General features: G+C 35.3%; 1 long non-coding RNA gene across 1 annotated transcript in view; it reads left to right on the plus strand.

Annotated features, from left to right (window-relative positions):
• Positions 1–15,397: 15,397 nt before the first annotated feature.
• Positions 15,398–24,803, plus strand: part of LOC144219935 (uncharacterized) — a 39,006-nt gene continuing 29,600 nt past the window's right edge. Inside the window, exons 1-2 of the long non-coding RNA XR_013331544.1 lie at positions 15,398–15,569; positions 17,299–17,422. This is a non-coding gene — a long non-coding RNA (uncharacterized LOC144219935). The remainder of the gene's footprint in view (positions 15,570–17,298; positions 17,423–24,803) is intronic.

The raw sequence follows: 24,803 nt of genomic DNA on the forward strand, positions 1-24,803 counted from the left end.
TGTTTGGTACTTTTAGTTTTAGAGTATCCCAACAAAATTTAGAGTTGTGGGCAGGGTAGCAAAAGGCTAGGAAGTTATTTCAAGGGTTTGATCTGAGGGTGAGGGAGAAAGTGGGAGAAGTATAGTATTTTAAAACTTTCAAAAGGAGAGTACTATGGAAGTAAGGAATGGAAATAGAGTGTCTTGGGAAAGAATACAACACATCTTGGTGGGAAAAACAGTTTTCCTATTTTTAAATGTTAATGAAGAATATAGTCTGGTGAATGAAGAGTGAGCAGGAAAAGTCAAAGTAGCCATTAATGAAAGGAAAAGCAGGATAGAATTTGCACATTCCCAACAGGAAAAGGAATAATACATGGCAATTTGGTCAAACCAACAAAAATAAGAAAATAGCAAACAACAATATAAAATAAATAATAAACATGAACTAAATTGAAAAGGTAAAATAGTTTAAATCATTATATAACAAATATAATATTTGTTACAAATTATAACAAATCCAATACTCTGATATGTCTATTGAAAGAAAAAAATTGAGAATGGACTTTAAAAAAAATCCCAAATCTCCCAAAATCTCAGTTAAATACTCCTTATACAAATCATTAATACAAAGTAATAAATTATGCTAATGTAAAATGCATATCTTACTGCGTAACATATAAAAAGAAAACCACTGTTTTAAGAAGTTGTATAATTCCAACATGAGTGTTACCCACTTGTGTATTTAGTTGGTTGATTCATGTATTCTTACATTTGCTCAACACACTTATTAAATTTTGAACATTCTTCAAGTATTGGGAGAAAGTGTTTTGAGTTACAAGGTGAAAAAGAAAAACATGGTCTCTGATTTCAGAGAGCTTAAATTCTAATGGGAGAAATAAATAATAAAGAAGTTTAGAAAGCCCAACATCATTTCATGTTATGATACAGGTTGTGTGAGTGTCAGTGTGGTTGCTGTACAGTAACAGGAAATGACATAATATGGAAAGTGTGATCAGAGAAGGTGACTGTGAGAAAGTGATATTTAGTGAGTTCACTTCAACTTCTGTGAGATACAAGATTCAGAAATTTTATACTGAAATTTTATAACCTGTTTCCTATTTCTCAGTCATAAATCTTTAATAAAATTTATAAAGAGAGTTATTTCATTTCCCTATATAAAATGAGAGTCTAATCTTTGCAGACTTATAATGGGCTTATCCACTTAATTATACTATTTGGAATTAAATCAGACTATTTTATTTGCCTTTAAGTTTAAAAATACATCTGAAAGTAAATTGAAGGAAAAGAACCTCTAAAAATTTTTCTCTAAACCGGTCTTCTAAAAATAACATCAAAAACCAAGTAATTAGCTAAATAGACTTCATATTCAAAGAGAAATTACCAATTAACCTTCCTCTGGCCCCCTATCAGGAAAGACAGCTAGAGAGTTGAAAAGTGAGGAATTCCTATGGAGGGAAGATCTGATCCATTTTAAGGGATGCCCTTGCTGGAGGCAATACTTACTTGAAAGAAAATCCCAGTCACTGATTCCACTTAGGTTTAGGAACCTCTTAAGGGCTGAAAGGGAGAGTTCTGTTTGCTGAGAGAAAAACAAACAAAACAAGGAGGGGGGTTGGTTGACAAAGCCTGCCCAGAGTCAGATAAGTTGTGTCAGTGGGTTTAGATTTGGCACTGGATATAACCAAGAAGATTATGTTTTATTTTGTGCTCTACATTAGTGAGATATAAGATGCAAACATTTTCTAAGCTGTATAACCTTAATTTGCTGATAAGAAGAGGATGTACTAAATTGCATTAGAATTGGAAGCCTTTTAGGATTCGGTACTGTGTGCTGTGCTACTGCTTCTCCTTGGTAGGTTATGCTGTCTTTCTGTCACCTACAGAAATAGCACATGCTAAGAAATCGTTACATGAAAATTGAAAGCAAAGAGCCGGGTGTTCTCATTTCATTGCTCCCATAACACTGTATCTATCCCTCTATTTTTGTATTTAATGAAGAGGTTTACAACTGTTTACTTGCAAATGTTTTTATCTAGATTATGAACTCTTTGAGAGATCTTGTTTATCTTTGTAATATCAGTGCCTAAAAATGTCTGACCTACTTAGAAAACAAAATTGGAAATGCAACCTTATTTAAAATGTATAAAGCCACTCCAACTCGGACTTTTGCCTCCTTCCCCCCCACCCCCCTGGCAAAACTACTTCTGTTCTCCAGTAACCTCCAAGATGCTAAGTCCAATGGTCAATGCTTTACATACTGGCAGCATTTCGCATTTTTGGGCATTCCTTCTTTCTGAAAACATTTTCTTTGTTTGGCTTCTGGGACAACATATACCTTTGTGTTTCTTTCTTCTGCAACCACTGAAATGACTCAAGGCTCAGTTCTACGATTCCTCTTCCATTACCTCTCCCTGATGATCACATCTAGTGTCCTACAGTGAGGCATCCACATTTAATCTGCACTCCAGGCCTCTACCTAGAACACCATATCATTTAGCCAGTAGCTTTCATGTAGTAATTTAATTGGCAGCTCAATTTAATCTATCAACATCAAAGCCTGATTTTTCTCCCTCAAGCCTGTTTCTCTGCAAGTCTTTCCCACTTTTTAATTTTTTTATGTGTATTTATTTTTGAGAGAGAGTTGGTGGGGAAGGGCAGAGAGAGAGAGACATAGACAGAGAATACCAAGCAGGCTCTGCACTGTCAGTGCAAAGCCTAATATGGGCCTTGATCCCATAAACCATGAGATTACGACCTGAGCCGAAATCAAGAATCAGTCACTTAAATGACTGAACCACTCAGCCACCCCAAGTCTTTTCCACCTTAATAAATGACAGCTCGATCATTCAGGTGCTAGGCCATTAAATCTTAGAGTCCTCCTTTATCCTCTAGACTAATATTTAATTTACTAGAAAATTATTTGTCTTTACCTTCAACATATATTCAGAAATGATTTTTTATCACTTCCATCACCACTTTCCAAGCCAATGTAATTTCTCATTCGTATTATCACTAAAACGTCCTGATGACCCTGCTTACACACTTGGCTTCCTGTAATCTGTTCTTCATGTAGTGGCAGGCATGACACTCTGAACTTAATTCGGTTTATGTCACTTCTCTGACCAAGGTCTCCCATGGCTTTCCACATCACAGTAAAAGCCAACATAGCTTCTGAAAGACTCTGACCTAAAACCCAACTTTCTCTTTTGCCTTACTACACTTTATTTTACTATATCTCCTATTGTTCAAAGAAGACTAGCCTTCTAAAGTCTCCTCCAGACCCCATATACTCTTTATGTCTGCCTGAAATGCTCCCATTCCCAAACAGCCTCATTGTTTATTACTTATTTCCCTCTGATCTTTGCTCAAGTGCAATGTCCCCTCAGTAGGGACTTCTTTGAGAATCCTGTTTAAAGAAAATATATGTATATATTTTTTCTACTCTCTCTATATAGCAATCATTCTTCTTTCTTGCTCTCCTTATCTCTATTTTTCTTGGTAGTACTTTTCACATTCTATAAATTTTACATGTTTTATTCTTACTATTTGTATTTCTATGCTAGAGTGTAAACTCATTTGGGAAAGGTTTTTTTTTTTTTGTCTGTTTTCTACATTATTTCTTCAGCACATGGAGAAGATTTGGCACACAGCAGGCATTCAATTAATGAGCATTAAATGACAGAGTTGGAACATTTTATTTATTTAAATTACTGAAAAACTGTTTTGTCTATCAACATACTATGTAGTTCCAGCTTACGGAGTAATCAAGTTCATCATTAATGACAAGTATAATAATTCATACCATTAATTGAAATGCTGGAAACCCAGGAGTGACAGTGAGAAAAAGTGGGTCAGAATTTAGACAACTCTTTTTCCTGAGGGTGTGGCAGAGGCTAGCAAACCTAGCTCATGTAGGCCCCAGAGGCTGACGTTGGCTCTCTGAGCACAGGTTCCAATGACCGCAACATTCCAAGTTTTAATTCTTAAAGTTGTTGACCCTGACAATTGATGCAAGGAGGCAGAGGGAGCAATGCAAAGGTGAATCAGGAGGTAGGTAGGACTCTATGTTGGTGGAGGCTGATAGAATTTAGCATGCTGTAGTGTTTTTACCTTACCAATGGCCCACAGGAGAATAGGAGGTACAGAGGCTTCCTGAGGGAGACTGGCAAGAATCTGGTACAATGTGTTGAGTTTTAGAATGCTGTGCTAAAGAACCAAGAAGGGAGATAGGTCAGAAGAAAAGAGAGAGGGCTTAGTGCTATCCTTCTCTAGAGTCTTGGACCACAGAGGATGAAGTGAACAGATGGGATTGGAAAACTAAACTCTGAGGATATGAGGTTTATCACTTGTACTCTGGAATTTAGGACATACTGATGAAGAGATATAGGGAAAAAATAGAAGTCCTGATATTCAGCCAAGGCCATTAGTCCTGGATCAGGACCCAAGGCTTTATTCTAAGTCTCACAGACAAACATGGGAGTTTGAGGGGGGAATAACTCAGGCAAATATGTCCTATTTTCCTTGCAATTAACTTAGTAGTATCAAAATATGTATCAAGCATTTCCTCTATACCATACACTGTACATTCATTTTCACTTAATCTTTACAGTACTATTAACACTTAGTTGTCACCCAAACTTAACAGAAAACTGTCAATGTTGTTCCCAAGGTCATGGTGTGGAAGTGCACAGGTTTGAAATCTGAACTCAGAATGGTTAAACTACAAGTTTGTGCTCCTTTCACTATTTGTAAGTGAATCTCAATCCTAGTTGTCCATTAGATTCCCCTGGGTAACTTTTAAAATAACATATCCAGACACTATCCTCAGATATATTCATGTAATTTGTCTATGGTGGGGCCCTTGTATGAGCATGTTTCTTATTTTGGTAATCACTCCTCATGATTCAAAAGTAGAGTTAGGATTGAGGGCCACTGTTATACAATGTTGTGGGGTGGGTGGTGGATGGGGGAAAGATAGAATTTTGTGTACTCTAATATTTTTAAAGTGTGGTTTAGGATCAACAGCATCAGTTTCATCTGAGAACATATTAGAAATGTAAAAAGATCAAATTAGAAACCTTAGGGGTGGGGCTCAACCATCTGCATTTTAAGAATGCATGCTAAAATTTGAGAACACTTGGCAAATAAATTAAGTGTCCTGGATTTGAGCCCAAGAAGACCTAGGTTTTAACTGTCTTTCAACATTTAACAGCTATGCACAGTAAATTAAGTAACTTAGCATTTTTAGATCTCAAGTTCCCTAGATGAAAAAATAAAAAAGTAACATTATTTTCTCATCTGATATATAATGGGATATTTATGTAAATCATCTGGCCCATAGCAATTGTTTAATAAATAGTAACTAATACTAAGGGGTAAGTATTTCAGGAAGAGTAATGAGTCTGAAACATATCCTGTAAGTGGAAGCTTTAATGAGCCCATCTTTGAAGATCTGGAGAAGACACCTTTGAGAATATAAAGCAGGTAATCCAGAGTTGCATGAGTATATTATCCTTTAAAAGATTCTCAACTGCAAATATTGAAAAATGGACAAAAATATCTTATCTATTATATACTTAAAGAGTTGTCTTTCTGAACAGAATTGAAAATACCTATTATGTGGGGCACCTGGATGGCTGAGTTGGTTAAGCATTCAACTTTGTCTCAGGTCATGATCTCTGGTACCTGAGTTAGAGCCCTGTGTTGGGCTGGCTCTGTGCTGACAGCTCAGAGCCTGGAGTCTGCTTCAGAGCAGGCCTCTCTCTGTGCCTCTCTATCTCTCTCATAAGTAAACCTGAAAAAATTAAAAAAAAAAAGAAAATACCTATTATGCATAATACATGATATACAATGGTTACATAACACTCACTAGCATTTTCTTTCTTTTTCTTTTTTTCATTTGGCTAGATAAAGATATTGCTGACTTGCTTTTAGTTTCACTTGTTTAAATACTCTGAATGTTTAGATAATAGATTTGGTCATGCAAAGTACTGATGACACATGGGTTAGATTTGAACTTTGGGCTTAAGTACACCTCCTTTTTGAGCCAAAGCTCATTACCTCCCTATTTTCCCTTAGAGATCCAGAGTCTAAAAGCAAGGGTCTTACCATAAGGAAGTCATTTGGTGAAAAAAAAAATGTAAGAATTCCTTAGATCTTAAATTAAATCTACCTGTTTATTCCCAGAATGTTTTATTATAATTCAGTGACAAAAACCTGTGTGTGTGTGTGTGTAAGATATCCTTAAAAGGTTACCAAAGATCATTATGGACAAATAACACAGGCAGGTATGCATTTGAATGATCAAAAAAGAGAAGAATTTCAATTTAGCATTTTAGCACCTTTTGATAATTAATCACTGTGATATTTATAATATCATAAGTTCTATCTAAATCAGTACTCTAAATAAAGCAATTAAACCTTTGTGGAAATACTTGTACCTTTCTTCTAAAAAATATTGGTCAGTAATTTTCTCTCTTATATTTGTAAAAAGAGAGATTTATAATTTAATTCTACTATGGTTAACCTTAACTTGTTAATAGATTATTAAAGATTTGTAATTCTATTTATTCTACTAATTAAAAAGTGAAGTTACCATGGTAACTAGTATATCTTGATAACTGCTTATGTAACCTCTGAGATTCCGAGTAGTTTTTCATCTGAATTCTTCTATTAGCTACACTGATTTTACATGCTTTCTTGTACTTTGGACTATAAAAGAAAGTGCTTTCTTTACTGATTAATCAAGTATGAGTATTTTTATACAATCTGTTTATAATATAGAGCAAGTGCCTCTGATGTTTAGGAAATTTTAAAGGTGGAAATAATTTAAAGGTGCTTTCAAGAAGGCTTTGGAAAAGTACAGAAGTGGTGGTGGAATATTTGTTTAGGTAACTGTGGACTTAGGATTTCAGTTTCAGAAAATTCCTTGAAGTAAAAGGATCAGTCATTTGATGAATATGTTGGTCTGAGGAATTCTTCTACAGGAGAGATCACATCTTGTTATTGGGAAACTATCTTATTAACTCAAAACATGTAAAGAAAAAGAAATCTTGCTTATTTCCTAATAAGGGTTGCTACAAATAATATATGTGATTTTTTGTACTGAATGAGCAGACTTGGAGTTCTGGAAATTTAACACATTCTTCATATGGCTGGTTTCATTGCTCTAATTTTTTTCTGTATGCTGTTGCTTCTTCTTAGAATAATTTCATCATTTCTGTACATCTCTATCCCTACATTGCCCCTAATATTTCTTGGCTTACTTTTATGTGTTCTTAAGAACATAGCTGAAATGTCATATTATTTGGAACTATTGGTTCGACTCTGCGAGACTGTAAAGGCTCTTCCTTACATGCTCATTTAACACATTTTGATGATAGTTTCATGCCTAATTGTAATGGCTTGTTCACTTCTTTGTCATTCACTCCCTGAAGTGTTCTTGAGGAAGAGATAAAGGTATTACTGTGTGCTATGGGCTCAAAGACTCACTTAGTGCCTGGCCTACAATTTTTAATATATTATATTATATTATATTACTGTATTAGTTTCCTAGGGCTCCTGTAGACAGAATCACAAACTAGATGGCTTAAAACAACAGAAATATATTGTCACCAGTTCTGGAGTCCAGAAGCCCCAAAACAAGATGCTGGCAGAATTAATTCCTACTGGAAGTCCTGGGGGCAAATTTGTTCCATATTTCCTAGCATTTGGCAGTTACTGGCAGTCATTGACATCCTTTAATTTGTAGACAAAGCACTTCAGTCTCTGCCTTGTCTTTACATTGTGTTCTCTCCTGTGCATGTGTCTTTATTTCTTCTTCCCGTCTCATAAGGAAATCATTAGTATTGGCTTAGGGCCTACCTTAATTCAGTAGGACCCTAACTTGATTGTATATGCAAACCCTATTTCCTAAGGTCACAGTCACAGGTAGAGCAGTTAGGACTTCAGCATATTTTTATAGGACACAGTTCAATATGTACCAGTAACCATCTAGTATATTTTTACTTTCAGGTTAATATAAAAATGTGATCTTAATTAATCATGGGCAGACCAGTTACTAAGCTGCTAACTATCATATCATTTAGTCACTTTACTTATCAGGACAACATTCATAGAAGGAAAGTACTAGGTTCAATTATTTCAGTAATTGAGACCGAGTGTGGTCTCAATATCCAGACGCGATAATCTCTTAAAGGATTTTATTGATAATAAACCCTTTCACTCAGATGCCAAATACAGGACTAATCCACTGTCTGGGCACAGCTTAAACAATTCTAGAAAGGATAAATTCTTATGTAGTGACTTTAGAAAACATTAGGCCCAAACAACTATGCTGTATTCAGAGCATATTAATTCTTATGTGTAACTCAAAATCTTGTATTTCTCACTTGGGTCATCTTTATTTTATACCCACTGCAAGGCATGGGGAGAGGAGGCAATAGAAAAAGTCATTTTTTGGCATTTAGCAATTAGTTGATTAACATGCAGATTCATTCAAAGTAATATAAAATATTTATCTATTATTTTTGGTTCATGAGATTGGGTTATTTTCAATTTTAATAAGATGCAACAATAATTAAGTGATTTAAAATATATAATTTAATATTGAACTAGTTTCTCTGTAGTGATGACTGCCAGGTCGCACATGAGGTTCCAGGGACATGCTCTGCTACAAAGTCCAACAGACAGCAGGCAAAGAATCGAACCTGGAAACCAGCCCATGTTGGCGAGGACTAGAGAGGATTGCAGAATTCCAGGGAGAGGAGAGCAAACACCCAAATTGGCACTAGGGAAAAGAGGGATTTTGGCACACGTCTGTGCATGTTATGTGTTATGTGCCTGTTTGCATGTTGTATATAGTCTGGGGTTAAGAGGTTAAAATTTGGGGATCCAATTGGAAGTGAATGTATGCAGCTGGAAATGTGTAGGAATGCTGATGGGTCTGCACATTTGGCACATAAACCAACGTTGCTGCTACTAGTAGATGTTGCATAACTGACACAAGATATGTTCCTAGATTCTCTATATGACTAGGATTTTACTGTTTTATTTTAAGATTTCTCACAGGGGTCTTTTTATTTTTATTATTCTGCTAAGCCAGCAGGGGGAAGTCACACATCACTTTTTGGTGGGCTTTCGAAACATTTCTTCAGACTTTTTTTTTTAAAAAAAGGTCTATTTTCTTGTTAAAAAAATAAATAAATAAGACAGAATGCTTATAGTATGATTCTCATAAGCACACTAATATCATTTTTTTAAAAAGCAGCCTTAAACTTTAAGTTTCTTATTTTTTTAATTAAAAAATGAAGCACCCCAGTATTTTTGGTAAAAAGTAATTGCACTGTTGGTGATGTTCATAATGCTTTCAAATTGCTAGTTCCATTTGAGACATAAGAAACTTAATTACTAAATTTGCATAGTGCTGCAAAAAATAAAGGAAAATCTATTACTCAATTTTTAGTACTCAAAATCAATGATTTTACCATTTGCCACTGTATTGCTCATCTTTTTTTTTTTTTTGCAGTTTAAAAATATCTAGGGAAGAAGAGGAACATTTTAAATTTCAAGATATAAACAAGAATAGCTCTTTGCCAACACAAAACAATATGGAGACTCTATGGTCATTCTTTCTGAGAATAGCTGATTGCATCATATTGTTTGTCTTGTATAGGAAGAACATTGTAATGCTTCCATGACTAGCAATGGGATGATCTAAGTCAATTTATTGTGCAGTTTTTGAGTGGCATGGAAGGATAACACCATTATTCTTTGTATTTAGTCTCTGTACTTAGTTAATCATGTTCACTGTTTCATCATCGATTGTCACTCATTATGTAAAATTTAAGTCTTCATTTAATGTTATTGTATTGTTTCTGTTTACTACAGCTGGTTGCAATAGACTCAAATGACAATTTCACAGCTACATATAAAAGGTCACAAAAATAAACATTCAAAATAGAAACATCTTACTTTGCAACAAGTATACAATTTAAGTATGAATGTTTCAAGTTATGAAAATTAGACTGAGTATATCTCATTATATGTAAACTCATCTATTTGAAAGATACTGTACATTTTTATATACATCTTTTAAGGTAAATGGTTAGGTAACATTTATATATAAAATCAAATTCTCAATCATTATGGTTTTCCTATGTTGTTAATTACATATAAGTGTTTTGAATATTACAGAGAAAGATAATAGAAAATAATGACCATACACTTTAGAAATAGGAAAAAAATCCAAAAATATAATTATGAAATAAGATTCAGGTCAAAAAATAGAACAAAAAGTATTTTAAAAAGCTCTTACTAGAAAAACAAAACTATATAATTTGTATGTTGCATATTTTGGAAATTTTTAATTTTTCTCTAACACACACACAAACACACACACACACACACACACACACACACACACACCAGCTAAAGTGCAGAGGGAAATTTTTGCAGTGGAAGAGCAAGCAGAATGAAGAGGTGAGAAGGTAGCTATACTACCAAATTTATATCTGTCATCACCAGGACTTCTTTAACAGTGTTAACACAAGAGGATATCTAGCAACTTGCTCTCAGAAGAATATTCTTAACTACTATTGAATTAAAATCACAAATAGCTAATAAAATAGGAATGAAGTAATTGCTTTATTTCATTAATAGGAGTAATACTGGGTTATGAGCCTCTCCTCTCACCTCTGGGATTGAAATTTTAGGCATTCTATCCTGGAAGGAGTATATTATTCCTACAAGCTTATGAATTTTAAAACTGAGGACAAAGCAGTTATATGTTAAGTCTAGTGAAAACCAGACCTAGATTATTTTCAGTCATTAAAAGTAATGAAAAAATAACAATAACTTTTAGATATTGGCAAAAATCATGTAGAGTAAACAGTAATCTTAAGAACCAAATGAAGCATCTAAACATAATGAAAAATTTGGGGCAGAACAGTTAAAGGAAGTTACTCTAGTTAGCTTATATTTTCTCTAACAGTAAAGTTTATAACTATCATATTTATTTTCTAACCCACTCTTCAAAGCATAACTGCCGTATAATAGGTATAAATAAAAACTGCCGTATAATAGGTATAAATAAATGTTTTTTGAATGAACAGGTTTCCTTTCAATTTATGTAGTACTTTAATTTGGAAAAGTAATCACAAGAAATAACCCCAGTTTTAGCTCTGCTGATTGGAGATCAGAATTGGTATTACAATAAACATGATATATAGTACAACCAAATGCATTGATTATATATTACCCAAGATTTACTTAAATTTCCTATATTTTATGTTGTTACTTGTGATATCTTTTTGTCAACATGCCTCATGTTAATTTAGGAGAAGTTACATAGCCTTAAAAAAATATTAAGGCTCTTGGCTCAAAGTGTTCACTTGCATTCAATATTATGTAAATTTATATGTTGGGATTAAGTGGCCTGATGTTCAAGTATGTAAGATAAAATGGAAATAATGCAACCTACTGCAATCATATTGTGCCAATATTCAGGCAGGGCACAGAGGAAAGACACAACAGGTTTTGAAACCAATCAAATTAATCACAGCCTAAGCTGGGAAATAGAGAGGGAAAGATTGCTGCTCATCAGGTCATGCTGTGCTGATGAAGGAAACAGATCTGGTCATCTGATTACAGGGCTATAGATAGAGAATTGTGGAAACCCTTCCCAAGTAACTAACTTCTAGTGATGTGTGAGTATTTCTACAGCTTGAGGGCATGAGTTGAATCTCTCATCTAACCCATGCTATGTTTTTAGATGAGGGCTCTAAATACAACCCAAACCATGCAAATCTCAGATCAAGCCACAATTTATATATGCAGCAAACAATACAGGAAGGGGAGGTAAACAGTGATAAAGGGAAAACCAGACAACCATAGTAGAAGCTCTTGAGGTATATGAGTCACAGACCCGTAGATACATTGTAAGCTTCTGCTTTTCATTATAGTGTCATGTTGTCTCCTTAAGAAACTTTTTTTGGTGTCTGATATTCATCCAACTCTACATCAAAGAGATAATTTAAGTGTCTGGAATGCTGTCTGAGGGAACATGTAGGAAATTGAAGAAGGCCAGCACTCTTCTGTCAGCTCCAATCTGCTTTCCCTTTGAGTTCAAAGGTGCCATTTAAAGAAATCTCTGAATGACACAATGTGTTTAATAATAAGTTTTTACCTGAATAACAAAGTGGGGGTGGCTAATAGTGGATTCTAAAAATTTTTGATTCTTAGATTCCAGGTAACTTTGATTAAAATTTCTGATCTAATATTCTCTAACTGTGTGACTTTAAGCACATTGCTTATTCTTTTTTCTCAGTTTATTTATACAATGGAGATGTTAACATCTACTTGATATGATTGCTATATAGATAATGAAGCGATATATGTTATTGTTTACTGAAGTCCCTTGCAGGTAGAAGATGCTTAATTGGTTAATAGCTATTTCTGTTGGCCACACTAGCTATTTCTGTAGGCCACAAGATTCTCTTCAATATTTAAAATCTCTATCACTTGGAAGTGGATGATTTCAAACTTCAGTTACATGAAATACATTTTCATGCTTTCTGTCCTCAAAATATGATAGAAAATAAGTTACCATTAAAGAAATATTGGTAATTCACAAACTTTTCAGTCTTCAAAGTCTGACTATTTTGGGACACCACATTACATAAGCCAAGACAAGAACTTGTTCTGTATTTTAATGAGTGAAGCTGATATAATAACTTTTTAATGAAATGTATTTTCATGGCTCCTGTCACTGTGAAAACCAAGTATTCAAAAGAAACACATTTTAAAAAGAGATGGATATATGAATGATTTTGGTCCCCCTCTCTTCTAGCTATGATAAAATGAGAGATGAAAGGAGAGCTCAATATTTTGAGAAATGACACCTTAAATTAAAATGGTATTATTCTCTTCTTTCTTAGAAGTCCCTTTTATAGTAAGAGCCAAACCCCTGTTATGAGTTGAATTGTGTCCCCTCAAGTTTATTCCCAGTTCCAAAGAATATGATCTTATTTAGAAATATGGTCATTGCAGATGTAATTAGTTAATATGAGGTCATACTAGAGTGGGACTCTAATCCATATAATTAGTGGCTTTATAAAAAGGAGTAATTTAGACACAGACATGCACACAGGTAAAATACCATGTGAACATGAAAGCAGAGATTGGGATGATGCTTCTACAAGCCAAAGAATGACAAAAATTTCTAGCAGGCCACCAGGATCTGTGAGAGGCATATGGAACAGATCTTCCCCATAGCCCTCAAGGAACTCTGTTGACATCTTGATCTTGGACTTCTAGCTCCAGAACTGTGAGGATTCTGTTGTTTAAGTCATCCAGTTCATGGTACTTTTTTATGGTAGCTTCAGCCAACTAATACAACTCCAGACTATTTATTGAGATATGAGTTCTGGAGAATTGTGTATAAATCTATTTTAGATTTCTATTGCTATGAAACTGATGATCACAATTCAGCAGCTTAAAACAACACACATTTTTCATCTGACATTTTCTGTGGGTCCAGAGTCCAGGCACAGGTGAGCTAGAGCCTCTGCTCAGGTTCTCACAAGACTCAATCAAAGTGTTAGCCAGGCTGCATTCTCATCTGAGGCTTGACTGGAGAGGAATCTACTGCCAAGCTTGTTGGCAGAATTTTTTTCCTTGTACTTATAGGACTGTAGTGTCTCCCAAACACCACTATTTTTTTCTTTTTTCTTTTCTTTCTTTTGCTATTGATTGGGAGCTATTCTTCGTTCCTAGAGGCTATCTGCTGCTCAGTTTTGGATGTTCATCACTATAGTCAGTTTACAACAGGACTGTTTGTTTTTTCAAGGCTAGCAGGCCAGTCTACTAAGATAGAATCTTACATAATGTAAGATAATCACGAGTAGTATCCCATTACTTTTGCCATATTCTATTGGCTAAATAAATTCATAGTTTGGGCTTACACTAAAGGGGAAACAAGGACTTATTGGTGGTCAACCTTGAGTGATTTGATCAAAATACCTAAAATATATATATGTATGTATATATATATACATACATATACATATTTATATAATTTTTTTCATATTTATATAATTTTTAATTTTAATTGTATTCTTACTTTGTAAAATATATTTTTAATAATGAGAAAGTGTGATCAGCCTTCACACACTCAACAATGGAAGCAGATCAGTTGTTCTATTAGAAAATAATCATAACATTACAGAGCTTGAAATTCTATAATAATCAAGTTCTGAAGACAGAGATATAAAGCTATATTTACCTAGAGGAGGTGAACTAGTACAAGTCTAATCAAGATATCCTGGCATACCCACTTCCATTCTTCAATCCTTTGGTTTTGCAATTTCTCTCAATATATGATTGATTATATTCTAATACAAAGAAACGATAACACTTAAACACTTTTAGAGTACACTTGAAGTAGAGGTCAAATGTTTATGTGTTACAGAAAAAAAACATTTTAAATTCTAAGAATGAAAAGAAGGGAAAAATAAAACTGACCAGAATTAGTGATGCATTTTTAATTAATTAGTCTTCCAATGAGAGACACAAATAAATATGGTTAGGAAAGGGTCAAAGATGCTATTATAGATGTATTTGGGGAATTTTAATTAAATATAGTTGGTAAAATATTTTCAAAGTCCTAAATTTATTTCTTCTGAAAATATTATATATTGTGATTAAGTTATAACTTAGACATATAGTACAAGTTAAATTGCATTCCAGTTAATATTATATTTTTCTAGTTACACATCCAACAGATAAAAGGGAAATTATTTCATAATTAAACTCAGTTATATGTGATTTGATTCTATGATAAGATGAAGTACTATGTTCTCTCACTTTTGAATCTTTAAATTTGCAAGATTCTTCCTGAAGTTATATATTGATTAGATTAAACATTATGCAGAGGTAAAGTTAAAGTACACTTATCATATAAAAGGGCTGGTCAGCCCCTGGGGTTTCTAAATTTTATGTCCCCAGACGGCCATCAGGCAGCCAGCAGAAAACTGCATTTTGAAGCCATGAAGTCTTCAGTTTTTATTTCTGACATTACATTGAGATTCGACAGATGGAAGCCCAGCAGCAGACATGCAAAATGGATGCCAAATGAGGCACATATACATAGCAGAGTGGTGCCCTTCCCAGGTGGTCATCTTCTCCTTTCCAAACCTTTAACATGGCTTACTCCAAACTTGACTATGCTGTAGCGATATTGACACATTCTTCAGTCATTGGTGAATGTCAGTGGGCTCTTGGCTCTCTACATTAGGAACTTTAGCACGCTCTCTGTTCTGTACATATGTCATAGTTGGCAGCCAGTTGGCATGGCTGCTGATGTGTCTCTATCCGTCAGATCTCCTCATCACCTCTGGGACATAGATAGACGATATGAGTATGTCAGCAAGAATGTTACCATTGGCTGTGAAAATGTGTCCAGGGAAATAAAAATTAGGAGACATTTTAGAAGCGACACGGCAACTTATCTTTATCTTCTAAACCAAGGATCTACTTATCTTTTTGAATACAGGAAAAATTCAACTAAGGTAGGAGAAAATTAATGATAATTTTAGCTAAGACTTTAAATAGTCTTCAACAGTTAATGGATAAAACACACCTTGTGCAGCTGAGCCAAAGAGAGTATACATCAAGCTTATGAAGGATTAAAACATTTTTTCTATCACAATATCAAGCAGTGTATTTCAAAACAAAACGTAACAAAACAAAAACCTAATATCCAATCTTTTCAATTGGTTAAAATTACAATAATAGATTAGATGAAACAGAATTATACAGACATTCTAAATGTTCTCTGTAATCAATTTTCAGACATTTTTAGGATGATGTGTATGTTTCTACACTCACATGCACATGTCTGTATTTCCCATTTGCCCTCCCCATTGCCCAGCTAATACACAACACCAAAACAATTTGTCTTCATGTTTGTCCAGTAACCTTGAAATAATTGGTTGAACTGGTTCCATTTTAAATTAACTTCTCCATCATCTTTTCATTCCAGTGATGTTATCTTTAATTCAACTATGTATTTCTACCAACAAATATTTACTGAATTCACTAACACCTGTCCAACCTTTTAAGCAGTTCCTCTGATTATATTCCTTAGTTAATTTTATAAAATCACTATCCACTCACTCACTCATTCACCTGAGGCAAAAAGTTGAGAATCATCCTTGATATTTCCCTTTCACTGACCTCTCTCATGCAATCTGTTTTTAGTCTTCTTAATTCTATTTCATACATACCACAGATTAGTCATCCTATTTCAGATGTCAGTAGGTATTTCCCCCTATGTATTCAAGTAATCATGAATTGAACTAGTAGCCCAGACTTTGTCAAATATACTAATGTCACCCTGTTTCATGGTAGTAAGGATGCATTTTTCACAAAGATGATAAATATTATAATTTTTAATCATCCTGGGGAGATTAATTATGGAAGAGCAACAGAAATAGAGACTGAGATAAATGTGGGGAGAAAATTTTCCTCTTCTATCTAAATGGGAGTGGTAAACAATCATGTCTCATTTTTAGATGTGGAAAAGTTGTCAAAATGCTCTTTTTAAAATTAAACATTTTATTTTACTGACACTCCTAGATTAGGAGGGGAAACCTTAACCTTGGCTTTTTGTAGTGGTCTTGACAGCATAAAAATAACAGGAAAGAATAGCCTGAGTCCACGACAATGTCTTTGCTCTATTGCAGGTTAAGGAAATTTATCTGAGTTCCAGTTTGATGAATCAGGGAAAAAGGCCAGGAAAATAAATAAACAAACAAAAATAGTAAATAATAATATAATAATCCTTTGGGGATTCTGGGGCACAAAAGAGGAAGAGAGGATTTGATTTACCTAGTCTAGTTCTGGGTTGGGGTCCTGACAATAGTCCATTGGCTTGAGTCCTAATAATTGCAATATAATTTAGTGGTTACAAACATGAGATCTGATGATAGATTCTGTGAGTTTGTGTTTGAATCCTCCTAATAATTAGCAAATAATTTAACCTTTCTAGGTTTCAGTTTCCTCATATAAAACGAGACAGAATAAGAGATAAAAAGATAGATAATAATAATAACCCACTTTGTGATGGTGTGATGAGGTTTAAATGAGGTAACACAGGTAAGCATTTAGAATATCCTTAGACATAGAGTAGGTGATAAATAGATTGAAGAGATATGTTATCTATGATTGTAATCTAGATCAAATAACTAAAGGTGTGACTCATACTGACTTTACTTTCACATTCTATCTTGCCTCCAGATTGCCCTCTCTGAACTATCCTTCAGCATTGGTAACAGAATTGACAGAATGTGCTCTTTAAAACCAGAATTGATTATGTCATTCCTCAGGTTGGCTTTCTTCAGGCACTCTTCATACTTTTCAGGTTAGACCAACATTTCCCACCGTGGAGTTTAAGTAGGGTGACCATATGATTTATCATGTAAGCTTAGGAATAATTACTTTGGGGCATAGGTATAATTCAGGTTTATTACAGGTAAACAGGGACATATGGTTATTGTGGATATGAAGTCCTTTTGTTTTGTGATCTTGTTTTCAACCTCAAAAGTTAGTTTCTGATCTTCTGTTGCAGCCACTCAGACCCACTAGCAGCCCCTAAGCTACCATGATTCTCTGTGCCTTTGATTATGGGGCCATGACAATCTTCACTTTCTTTTCTCCATTCTCTTATCATATTTATACTTGTCATTTTAAGTCACTTCGGAATGATGGAAATCTCTCTGGACTCACAAATTCTAAGTCATTTTTGTGTTTGTATATAATATGTGGGCTTATCTTTATCATTATAATAATGAAAAAAATAGTTGCCAGGTATATATCTTTTATGCCAAGAACAGTAGTACCAGAGTATGTGTTTTCTCTAAACAATCCTGCAAAATAAACATATATTTTCTGTAGTTTTACGATTAAAACAAAACAACAGCAGCAGCAAAACTACAAACAAAAACAAAAACAAAATCAAAACTAAAGCCCTGGGACATTAAGTGACTTGCTGAGGCTGATAAGTGGCAATGTTCAAGTTCAGATTGATCTGTATCTAAGCCCATCTTTTCACTGAATTGCCCTCTCACCAAAACAGTTGTTACAAAGAATTGCGATGAACATATGTATTATCTCTCCATCTATATTACACATTTCTTGAAGGTTAATACTATTACTTACTCATTTTTTTTCTTTTAAAATTTCCTATACTTAGTATAGTGTTGGCACATAGTATGCATATAATAAATGTTTGATAAATGAATGGATTGCCAAATATTGATTGATTCAATGACTCTGGATAATAACTAGTTATTTTCAGTTCAAAGGCATCCTTCCCAAGTTTTCTGCCTTTGGACACATTCTTCAACATTGGGGTTCTAGTTACTGGGGTTCAAGGTTTTGAAGTCTGAAACCAGCACTGGATTAAAGTATTTAGACAAAAAGTGAAGGCAAAGTTAAATACATAGCAAGGCACAAAGGCTTTATAGGAGGTCGGTGGATTAGGTTAACAAAACATATACTACATAATATAAGAGTAATTTTATGTAAAGATTGCCCTATTGTTTTGTTTTGGAATTAACCAGAAATATCCTTTTTCAAAAACTTTCTGAGATCATTAAGGAAATGGCAATTGTGATAAGAATAGGGAGAGGAAGAATGAGAGGCAATTTTGGAGCATAAGGTTACTGTGGAGGAGGCCAGGTTTTAATGGGATTTTAAAGCAGGGGACTTTGGCTAGCTAAATGACAGTATGGCAAGACTGACAATATGGTGGCACTGGGAGTCTGGTAATTTGAGGAAGGGAGTATCAGGTCATGAAAGAGGCAGTGGCACAGAAAAGTGTTTAGTAAGAAGCACCATACATAACCCTCACTGTTCAATTTTGTTTCAGACTAGTCCTTACCTCCTGTGAAAACCCAGGGGCAAAGTGAATCTACCATTTGACTCATATTCCTGTCAACTTCAGGGTGACTGCTACAGACACAGATGGGACGTCTCACTGTAGAAAGAAAATTGTGCAAGGGTACTTTATGACATGAGCAGCTGTGCATGCCCACAGTTTGGAAGGGTCTGTGCAAATCAGTCACCTTTAATGTTTTGGGTTTAACAATACTGAACTCTTACTGTTCTGTGTCAACATAATAGAAGAATCCTCCCAGTCTTTATGTCTACTTCAGTTCTATCTATATTTACCTATACATAAAAAAAGGCATGAAAATCCAATGAGATTCAGTCCAACATGGAGGGCATCACAATTTAGATGGCTCAGAGATGACTTCAAAAAATGGATGCTAAGAGTCCTGAAGCCTGGATTCTATTCTCAACCCTGCCATCATTGGCCATGTGACCTTGGGTAAATCTCTTGGCCTTTTTATGTTTCTAGTTCCCTAGGTTTTAAATAAGGACACTGTGACAGATAATCCCAAAGGTACTTTGCAGTTAAAAACATTTGTATTATTCTTAACAAAGTTAGAATTGCTAAAAGAACACCGAATATTGGAGTCAGCTAAATTTGAGTTAAAATCCTTAAACCACCACTGGGTGACCTTGGGAACATCATGTATCCTCTCTATAGCCTATTTGTCATCTGGAAAATGGGAATAATATTACTGACCTTGCAGGCTTGCTGTAACCATCAAATGAAATTAAATGTGAAGCTTACAGCATATCACCTGCTGCATGGAAGCTATTGATAAATGGGGGTCATTATCAGAAAATTTTTATAGGCAGGGAGAAATCTTATTTCCTATGAGAGGCATGTCAGAGGGGACACTCAACTTACTGTTTGCATTCCTCACCCGTGAAGGTGTCCATGAATTGAAATTAGCACTGTGTGCGAGCCTCATGGGATTCAAGTGTTGCTAAGGCAACCACTAATTTCCAAATCAGGGTAAATAGTTTCACAGAATGTACAGTTTCCTTTAACAAATTGGATTCCAGTGAAGGGCACACCTTTTCTTCCCCTGCTGCTCTGTAACCAAGTTAGGGCTGTGCACCTGCAGCTCAGTGTGCCAGGGGCTGCTTTCATCTTCTGCCAGTGACACTCTGAAGGGAAACAGCCAGTAACAGAGATCCCTGAGGTCTGTCAGCTTTACCCAGTCTTTACCTTTTGTACTTTGTCAAGTTGTAGTCACATTTCTTGACTCACACAGTAGGGCACTGAAACAGCTCCTTGGCACATTCATGTAATAGACTTCCAAGCAAAGATGCCATGCGGTTTGCAGCCATCTCGTTCTGCCTTCTCTTCCCCACTCTGCAGCTATCCTTATTTCCCCTACTCACTCATATGAATTCCTGCAGAGAATGAACCTATTATTAAGCCGGCATTGCCTCTCCTGCTATATTCTTGTGTTAAATTAGTCCTCTTCATTGTTGCAAATAATAGGCAACCACTTATATATCAATGAAAATTCACCGCACTGCTGTGGGATTATTTCAGTCCTCGGTAAACTACACATTCCTGCCATTGTTTATGGGGAGTGATTTTAAGTCTCTACTGCTCCATTTTAAATGTTTTCTTTCGGGTGGGGCGGCCAACATTCTGCATGTACTCAGTGTATTTTTTCCTTTAACCCCTTGGACTAATGAGTACTGTAACAGAGACATCCTTTTTGCAATACTTGTTGCCTTCTGCTTTTGAATATGCCAGTAGCAAAGCACGAATATAATAGTAAAAATTCATAGAAGTGTGTTAATTGCCTTCTTTAAGAATATGAAAAGAAATTTATAATTATTTAGTCTTTTCTGGTCAAGTTTTGAAATCAGAAAAGGCCTCACTAGCTTTTTCACAGCTTCTCTAGCTTTTTCACAGCTCCATGAGGAAAAGATTTGACCAGTCACTTTCACTAAAGTTGTACCTTATGACAGCCACAGTGTTAGACCTCTCATGCATACTATCTCCTGTAGAATTTGAAATAACTCTGGAAAGTACGTATTATTGTGTCCATTTTACCAACGTGGAAACTGATTGGAATTTTAAAAGATCTTACAGTAAAAAAAATCAATTTGGAAAGCTCATGTATCCCTGTAGTGTACCGAAATTGCTGAATTGCTGATATAATCCACAAAGCAAAACATTTCTTGCCATGCTAGAAGTAAAATATATAAATACATGTATATTTTTATATATATTGCAAAGTATTGTACATAAAAGAAAAATGTATATATTTAGCTTAAAGAACAATGATAAAATAGAAACACATATATGCACTGCTCCTTTAAGAAAAAGAACCTACCATCCTAATGTGCCTGTCCTGGGCTTACTGGCCCTTAGACCTATACTCTGTATCACAAGAGGGAAGGACTTTGCAGGTTACATGGCCCCAGTTCCCTTCCACCTGTGGTAGGGAAGTGTGAGCCATTGCAGGAGTTAGGAAGGCAGGAGGAAGAAAGAAACTAGGGCATTTTGTGTCCCTGGCCATGCCTTACACATACATCTGGGGTAGCTGTATATTCCCAATGGCTCTTGAATAGGCCCTGTGTTGCCAGTCTGAGCTCTGGTAATACCATCTCCTCCTTTTTTTCTTTGGCCTAGAGATGGTAGTGGGATCCTGCTTTTGCTAGTGTCTGCCCTATTTCACTCTCTCATATTTGGTTTCTCGGCTCTTCCATCACCTATGTCAGTAATTCCTGATTAAATTTCCTGTAATACAAATTCTTGACATGATCTCATTTTTTAATGTTTACATCCTGATTCATGGACTTTAATGCCTGTATGCTCCTCCTTGATCACTCTTCCCATCTAACCCCAGAAGTAACCACTATTCTGATTTTTAATTTTAGCATTCTATTAATTTCCATTCCTGGTTTTATAACCTACATGTTCTTAAATTATATGTTTCTTTTACTTTTTCAGTTTTTCACTTTATTTTTAACTCTTTATTTATATACTTTGAGAGAGAGAGAGAGAGCATGAGTGCACAAGCCAGTAAGGGCAGAGAGAGAGAAAGGGAAAGAGAGGATCCCAAGCAGGCTCCATGCTGTCAATGCAGAGCTGACAGGAATGTGGATCAAGCAATGTGGGGCTTGATCCCATTATCCCATGAATCATAAGATCATGACCCGAGTTGAAATCTAGTGTCAGATGTGCAACTGACTGAGCCACCCAGGCGTCCCCAGGTTTTCACTTTATATAAATGGAATTTCATAGTGTGTTCACTTATATTACTTCCTTTTTTCCCCCTCAACAATATTTCTTTGAAACTGGTTGTAGACTTTGAGTCTGAGTTCTTTCTTGTCTAGCAAAAGAGCAAATGCAGAATTGAACATGAGAGAGGCGAATGTCTAGGAGGAGACAAGAGTCCTGAGTAAGGTCTTTGTTCTGTGTTTATTAGGATCAGAAGGCTTACAAATGTGATGGACATGCAGAAAGAGACAATAAAACTGATCATTAACTCGTGTGTGTATGTGTGTGTGTGCGTGAGAGAGAGAGAGAGAGAGAGAGAAAGGGGGTTTTAAAGGTATGCAGTGTTAAGAGGTTGGGTCAATACAAAACAAAATCCTGGTGCTGAGCAGTTTACTGCAGGCACCAGGTGTCCTGTCTGTTGATTTTAACTTGCCTAGGGGATAAGACAGATATAAAATGCTACCCCAAGGTCATAAAGACCCTTTTTTTTTTTTTTTTTTTGCAAATTAGCAAACAAAAAATAGGGCAATTTCACCCTGCTGTGGAGGTCTTTCACCCTGTTTACCTGTTTACCTATTCTTGGATGCTTTCATCCTCTGGAAGCAGCTTCCCAGCTTCCCGGCTTCCTGGCTTCCCACCCTATGCTTTTGTTCTATGCTATGGACACTTTTGCCCCGTGGCCGCTTTCTGCTTTGAGCCTTGTTAACCCATTGGTGCAATTTCAGGGAATTCCTAAACTTATTCCCCTCAGAGACCCATGCATATTAGATATGTATCAGTTCATTAATTTTCTCTGAAACATAGTATTCTTCAGTATGAAATAGCACAATTTATGCATTTTACTGTTAAAAGACTTTTGTCTATTTCCAGTTTTCACTCTTATGAACATGTTACTGTGAACATTTTGGTATGCATTTCCTGGTATCTATATGCAAAAGTTTCTCTAGTACATACAGTCTTTGGGGCCATAGATCACATAAATATTCAGGCTTACCTGATTATACCAAACTGTTTCCCAAAGTTATTACACCAATTTACAGTTCTAACAACAGTGAACAAGTATCCCAGTTATTCCACACCTTAGCAAGCTCTCAGTTTTGTTGAGTATTAAAGATTCAAATGAAGACAAAGTCTACATAACATGTCTAAATAAGCTATTTTCTATACTTTCTTGCAGTAGGATGCTCTTGTGTTGATACTTTTTGTTAGTCATGAAAGTGAATGTAAGCATTTCTATGGTTTCTATGTATAAAACCCTTGCTTATTTGTAGATTAGAAGACTCCCATATATCATTACAGTTAACTTGTCATGTTATAGAGGTTAGGTGATTTGTTAAAGGTGGCTAGTTAGAGGAAAAGAGGATTTAAATTTGTGACTCTCTGTAGTTCATGTTTGACTATGGCCCTAAGTTGAAGAGAAACAGTAAGGGGAAAACCATTCTAAACTGATATTCTAGACCACTTAGTCATAAATTGCCGAGGAGATCCTCCAATCAGGTTGTATAACTTTTAGCCCAATGCTCATTGAGACAGCAAAGTGATGAGATAAAGAAAAATATTTCTTTAGAGGTATTTGATGCATTTGATAGTATTACCACCACCCATAGGAAAAGAGAATAAAGTTCTTTTCTGTCATCTTGTACTGAATCTGAGGAACTTCAATGGAATGCCTTGGAGAGCTCTACTTGGGTTGCCTGCATCTTTAGGCACAATGGATGACAAAATTCTAGTCCTAGAAAATCATAAAAGCAGTCGTTGTGACTGGGTACTTGCTCTGATGAGAGTGAAATGTGCTGCACTAGAAGTCACCTGAACTCTATGTGTTTGTCCAGTCAGTAGATCTATGCACTGAAAGTGAGCTTGAGAGATAGATTTGTGCTAGAAGGTTTGACTTAAAGTACCAATGGACCTGGTTAGAGAGCTGAGCAGAGTGGTATGCCAGGGGTTGAGGACAGAGAAGTAAGCAACACCACAAAGAGAGTTATTGTTATATCAGGTGAGCAACATTTGGAAGTTATCAGGGTGTCTGAATAAGGAGTGGGTGGCGTTTTCCAAAGAATTTACCAAAAAAGTCTACAAAGGAAATATTCATTTTTTTCAATATACACCAAGACACCAAGTGTTCTCTAAACACTAATTCCAGATCTCTTGCATATCAGTAGCCAGTAAAGTAAGATCTTTCTTGCTCTTTCCCTGTCTCTGCCCCTTACCCTTTCTACTTCCTACAGGAGCTAGGGACAGGGGGTGGGAAGAGGAGGAAGAGCACAAAATGGGGAAATTGAGAAAAAGTCAACCACATGTCCTGTGTGGTCTAGCATGAAGAATGCCAGTGCAGAGACAGAGCAAAACTTCAAAATTAAGTGAATTTCTTAGTTTTGCTATTATAGGTACTTGGACAACTTAATTATCTGAATTAAAATGTTTTGTGAATAAGATTGACAGAACATTTGAAAGTGAGGAGAAAAATCATAGGGAAAAAATGTCAGTTTGAGTATAAATAGTTACCACTTCTCTATCTGAAACTCCCCCTAAATCTCCAGTGAATATATATACATATAGATTATATATAATAATCTAAAATAAAACATAAAAATATAAATATATATGTGTGTATATTTACATATTCTTTAAGGCATAA

This window comes from Crocuta crocuta, unplaced genomic scaffold, assembly GCF_008692635.1.
Source record: "Crocuta crocuta isolate KB4526 unplaced genomic scaffold, BGI_CrCroc_1.0 scaffold545, whole genome shotgun sequence".
Taxonomy (NCBI): domain Eukaryota; kingdom Metazoa; phylum Chordata; class Mammalia; order Carnivora; family Hyaenidae; genus Crocuta; species Crocuta crocuta.